Source organism: Peromyscus leucopus, chromosome 15 (assembly GCF_004664715.2).
Source record: "Peromyscus leucopus breed LL Stock chromosome 15, UCI_PerLeu_2.1, whole genome shotgun sequence".
Taxonomy (NCBI): domain Eukaryota; kingdom Metazoa; phylum Chordata; class Mammalia; order Rodentia; family Cricetidae; genus Peromyscus; species Peromyscus leucopus.
Window position 1 is genome coordinate 38,206,213 of NC_051076.1, and position 6,000 is coordinate 38,212,212.

A 6,000-nucleotide genomic window follows, 5' to 3' on the forward strand; every position below is an offset into this window, starting at 1 on the left:
CTAACTCTTCTACTTGATTAAAGAATTTCTCTTGCAGTTTTCACTTTTTCAATAAATTGAAGTCTTGTCCTTGGTTCTCTAAAATGGTAATTACTTTTTAATGTATATTTTTAAAAATTTATTTATTTATGTTATGGGTGTTCTGTCTTCATGTTTGTCTGTGTACCCCATTTGTACCTCGTACTCAAGAATGTCAGAAGAGAGCATCCGATCTCCTGGGAACTGGAGTTACAGATGGTTGTGAGCCACCATATAGATACTGGAAAACAACTCAGCTTCTCTGAAGACCAGCCTGTGCTCTTTAATCTCTGAGCCATTTTTTCCAGACCTAAGATTTATTTTATTTTATTTGTATAAGTAATGTTTTGTGGGCTGGAGAGATGGCTCAGCTGTTGAGAGAATTGCCTGCTCTTCAAGAGGACCAGGGTTCAATTCCCAGCACCCACATGGCAGCTCATAACTGTCTGTAACTCCAGTCCAGTGGATCTGACACTCTCACACAGACATACATATGTAGGTCAAATACCAATACACATAAATTTTTTAAAAAAATTATTTATTTATTTTTATTTTATGTGCATTAGTGTTTTGCCTGCAGGCATTTCTGTGTGAGGGTGTAGATATCGGAGTTATAGACAGTTCTTAGCTGCCATGTGGGTCCTCTGGAAGAGCAGCTAGTGCTTCCAACTGCTGAGCCATCTCTCCAGCCCATAATTTTTTTTTTAATTGCAAGAAAAAGTGTTTGCCTGCATGTATGTGATGTGTATCACGTACTTGCCTGGTACCAGGATCTGAAGACCGTGTCAGGTCCTGTAGGATTGGAGTTACAAATGATTGTGAGCCGCCATGTGGGTGCTGGGCATCAATGCAGGTCCTCTGCAAGAACAACAAGTGCCTTTAACGGCTGCGGCATCTCTCCAGCCCTTGTCTTTTTTATTTTTTATTTTTATTTATTATTTATTTATTTTGGTTTTTTTTGACAGGGTTTCTCTGTGTAGCTTGCGCCTTTCCCTGGAACTCACTTGGTAGCCCAGGTTGGCCTTGAACTCACAGAGATCCACCTGGCTCTGCCTCCCGAGTGCTGGGATTAAAAGCATGCACCACCACCACCACCAACGCCCGACACTGTCTTTTTATTTTTAACATTATTTATTCAGTGCTGGGATAGAACCCCCACCCAGGCCTTGAAACAGGGCCAGGGACTTGTGCTTCCCACATCCCAGGCTAATCTCCACCACAGTACAACTAATATATTTAAAAACGGGTGTCGTCAGCTGTGTGGACTATGTAGGCCTGGAGTTCCTGCACTCAAGGGGCAGAAGTTCAAGAATCTGAGCTGTGTAGTGCGACCCTGCCTCCCTGCCCCTCAGCCCACAAACCAACCAACAAATCAGGTTTTGTTATTTTACTTCATCAATGCTATTATTCTTTTATTCTCGGATGATTTTTGTTACTTGTAAAAATAAATTCTTTTTCCCCTGTTACCTAATTGCCCAGTTTCCTTAAGTTCATTTTGTTTTTTTTTTGGCCCCCATACGAGAATTTCTTAAAAGGTCTTATGGTTTTTTTGTACTTTCATTGACATTTAAATTTTAAAATGAAAGTTGTTCACCAGATCTTGCCATGTTTGGAGCTTGTCAAACTGGGAGGCTTTACTGAAAGACATCAGGTGGCTAGTTAATTTCCTCAGTGGTAAGTCTTCTAATGCAGTTTTAACCAAGGGACTGTCCACACTGAGATGAGATGTTCATATTGGAATGTAAACCAATGTATCATTGTATCAATACTTACTTCCTTCATTTAGAAATCTTGCTACAGAAACCAAACAAAAACAAAAAAAAACCCAAAGCTGAACTCCACAGGCGGGACATTTGTACTGCTGTGGTTTGAACCTGAAATGTCGCCCTAAGGCTCATGTGATCTAATACCTTACTCAGTGGGTGATGCTGTTTGGAAAGGTCATAGGACCCTTGGAGGTAGAGCCTCTCAGGACATGGGTCACTCAGGGAAGGGCACAAGGCTTTGTACTCCAGCCGTACTTCCTGTCCACTTTCTGCTTCCTGAGTGTGACCTAAACTTACCAAGTTTATGAAGTTGTTTTTGTTTTGCTTTTTTGAGACAGCATTTCTCTCCGTAATCTTGGCTATCCTAGAGCTCATTATGTAGACCAGGCTGGCCTCACACTCACAGAGACCTGCCTGCCTCTGCTTCTGAATGCTGGATCAAAAGGCAATGTGGCACCACACCCTGGCAAAAAATTTTATTTCTACTGCTAAGGTATTTTTTTTAATTCTTTTTTTTCTTTCTCCTCTTTCTTTCTTTCTCTCTTTCTCTCTCTCTCTCTCTCTCTTTCTTTCTTTCTTTCTTTCTTTCTTTCTTTCTTCCTTTCTTTTTTTTAGCTGAGGATCGAACCCAGGGCCTTGTGCTTGCTAGGCAAGCGCTCTACCACTGAGCTAAATCCCCAACCCAGTATTTTTAAATATGAATGGATATTAGATTCCTTTCTTCACTTACTGAGGAACATATACAGTTTTATCATTTTTGTGTTTTATAACACATAAGTAGTCAGCACACAAGTACCCACATAAACACACTACACACACACACACACACACACACCCCAAAACAAATATTGGCAGAGGGTTATAAATTTACCTAATATTTATTTATTCTGTAATATAATATAATATAATAATTCATTGTTAAAATAATCAGTGGATTACACTGATTTTCAGCTGTTGACACAATCTGACATTTCTGGGAAATAATATCATTCTCATATAATTTTTTTGGTATAGCTTTGTTAGGAATGTTTACATTTATGTTCCTAGGAGATGCTGGCTCTCGTTTTTGTCTTTGTGTGTTTTTGTTGGTATATTGTAACATCGTTTTTTTCAGGATGTGGTTTCTGAGTAATGTTAGTCTCAGAATAAGTTGATGAGTAATTCATTCTTTTAAGTTTTGGAAGAATTTCATAGTGCTGATATTATTTGTTTTATAAATGGTACAATTTCCCAAAGACTTAACATGGATTCAAGCAGTTTTATTTAAATAGAAAAACTTTTAACTACAAGTGAAATTTCTTTAATAGAAGTAGTGTTTATTTGAATGCCTCCCCCCTTTTTTGTGAGCTCTTAGTTTATATTTTGATCAGTGAACTTTGGTCAATTTTTAAAAATTGTTTTGCTTAGTTTTAAGTTGCTTTATTTTGGTAAATCAAAGTCTATTGTTCAGTTTTGTTTTAAAACCAAAAATTATTTATAGTCTCTCTCTCTCTCTCTCTCTCTCTCTCTCTCTCTCCTCTCTCTCTCTATATATATATATAATATATATATATATATATATATATAGTATATATATTCCCCCACCCCACCCCGGAGCTGGGGACCGAACCAGGGCCTTGCGCTTGTTGTACCACTGAGCTAAACCCCCAACCCCTATGCTCTATTTATATAACATGATAATATATTATTATCTATCAAATATATATTTAACAGGATAAAAAATCATATTACAGTGCCTGAATCATATTATAGTGTTATATGTCACAATTCCTTCACAATCTTTTATACTGATTATATTCAAGTTGTATGCGTAACTTTCTTTTCTTTTTTTTGGGTGAGTCTTTCCTTGGTCACAAAATAGGCTAGACTAGCTGGTGAGCAGCCTCGTGGATATCTACCTTCTCAGCATTGGGATTACAATGGATACAACCATGGGGCTTTTTGGATCAAATTCAGATCCTCAAGCTTGTGCAGTGTTTTAGTATTTGTTGGTTTTGTTTCCAAATTCCCAATAAAAGAAATATATAAAAGAAGAAGGAAAGGTTCATTGTGGCTCAGAGTTTGAGGGCCTAGTGCAGAGTCCATGGCAGAGATGTCATGGACGCAGAAGCTGAGGTGCCAGTCACATGTATCCACAGTCAGGAGGCAGAGGATGACAAATGCTGTCTCAGCTCACCATTCTTTTATTTAGTCCCATCCCAGCCCATGGAAATGGTACTGTCCACTTAGGGTGAAGCTTCCGTTTTAGTTAACCCAATGTAGGTAGTCCCTCACAGATCGGCTGAGATTTATTTTCATGGGATTTTAAATCTCTGCAGTTGATAATGAAGATTAATCATAAATACAAGGGCATTTACTTTACCAACTGAACTATCTCCCAGCTCTCATCTTTAGATGTTCAAAATATTTTTACAGTACAATTTTAAACTAAAAACTTTAAAAATATTTAACACTTGTGATACATACCCTAATTAAATACGGTTTAGCAACCTTCTTACAAAATGTGTATTTTTTTTAATTAGAGAACTGCATTCTTTTTTACATAGACTTTTTCTAAAGCAAAATTTTGATAAGCTGCCCATTAATCTATCTCATTGCCAGGGATCTTGTAATTGTTAATTACTGCCAGAAATCTTTGAGTTAAGACACTTGATTAACATTCCTCATGAAGTTAATGTGGTAATTGCATCTCTCTTGTCTCTAATGATTAAAATGGTGCCACTTGGCTTCCTTCTCTTGGAGCCTATTATTTCTGAAATCAAGGATTTCTAATTTCATGGCAAACTTTCCTACCATAATTGCTGACTACAAAAAAAAGCTAACAGAGTTTTTTCAAATCCTTCCTCATAGACCAGGTAAACTATTAGCATTTTTTTCCATATTTTAATGTAGTAATGGCTTGATGAAAGGAGGGAACCTCTGAGCCACATGAATTATACTTTATATAATCTGCTCTAGCGTGGCATTTTCTTCTGTATATTTTCATTCCAATAGCAAAGAAATTTTGGCATCTCAGTTCCATTAATATACATCAAGTTGTAGGCAGACACACACACACACACACACACAAAAAAAAAATCCAAGAAATTTGTTTAAAGTCAGACTAGAAAAAGTCATTAAATCTCCATGTTGTATTGATGGAGTTTGTCAGATCCAAACTCACATTTTTTTTCTTTCTGGAGTGATTCCCTTAGAATATACTATCAACATGCTCTCTATACCTCTATTTTCTGTGTATACAGTACTTTCCTCCCTTCAGTAGACCTTGCCTTTTTCTCTTTGAGCTACTTTCTGTTGCTGTGATAAAATACCACCATCAAAAGTAATTTCTGGAAGAAAGAGTTTATTTTGGTTTACAGTTCCAGAGGGACAAGACTCTGTCATGATGGGAAGGCCTGACAGAGGCAGGAAGAGTGAGATCACACCTTCAACCACAAACATAAAGTAGAGAGAGCCAACTGCATTGAGTTGAGGCTATGAACTCAATTTAGACATCCATAGCAAACCCTGCCCCCTCATGACATCCATGCCACCTCCAAACAGCACCACCAACTGGACCAAATAGTCAAACACCTGGTTATGGGGATTCTATGTACTCAAACATTATCCATTGCTGTGAGATTAAAGTTTTGATTAGATTCTTTTTTTTTTTTTGGGTTTTTTCGGACAGGGTTTCTCTGTGTAGCTTTGCGCCTTTCGGGACTCACTTGGTAGCCCAGGCTGGCCTCGAACTCACGAGATCCGCCTGCCTCTGCCTCCCCGAGTGCTGGGATTAAAGGCATGCGCACACCACCGCCGGCTAGATCTTTTTTAAAAAGATTTATTTATATATTTACGTATATGAAGTGCTCTATTTGCATGTATACCTGGATGACAGAAGAGGGCCCAGATCCCATTAAGGGTGGTTATTAGTCACCATGTGGTGCCTGTGAATCGAACTCAGGACTTCTGGAGGAACAACCAGTGCTCTTAACCATTGAGCCATGCTCTCAGCCTTTCGTGATTAAATTCTTTAAAAAAAGGTAATTTATTTACTTTGTGAGTGTGTGTGTGTGACGGTGTCTTTTTTTAAATGATTTATTTTAAATGTATTTTATGTGCACTGGTGTGAAGGTGGAGATTTCCTGGAAACTAAAGTTATAGAGCGCTGCCATGTGGGTGCTGTGGAATGAACCTAGCGGTCCTCTGGAAGAGCAGCCAGTGCTCTAACCACTGA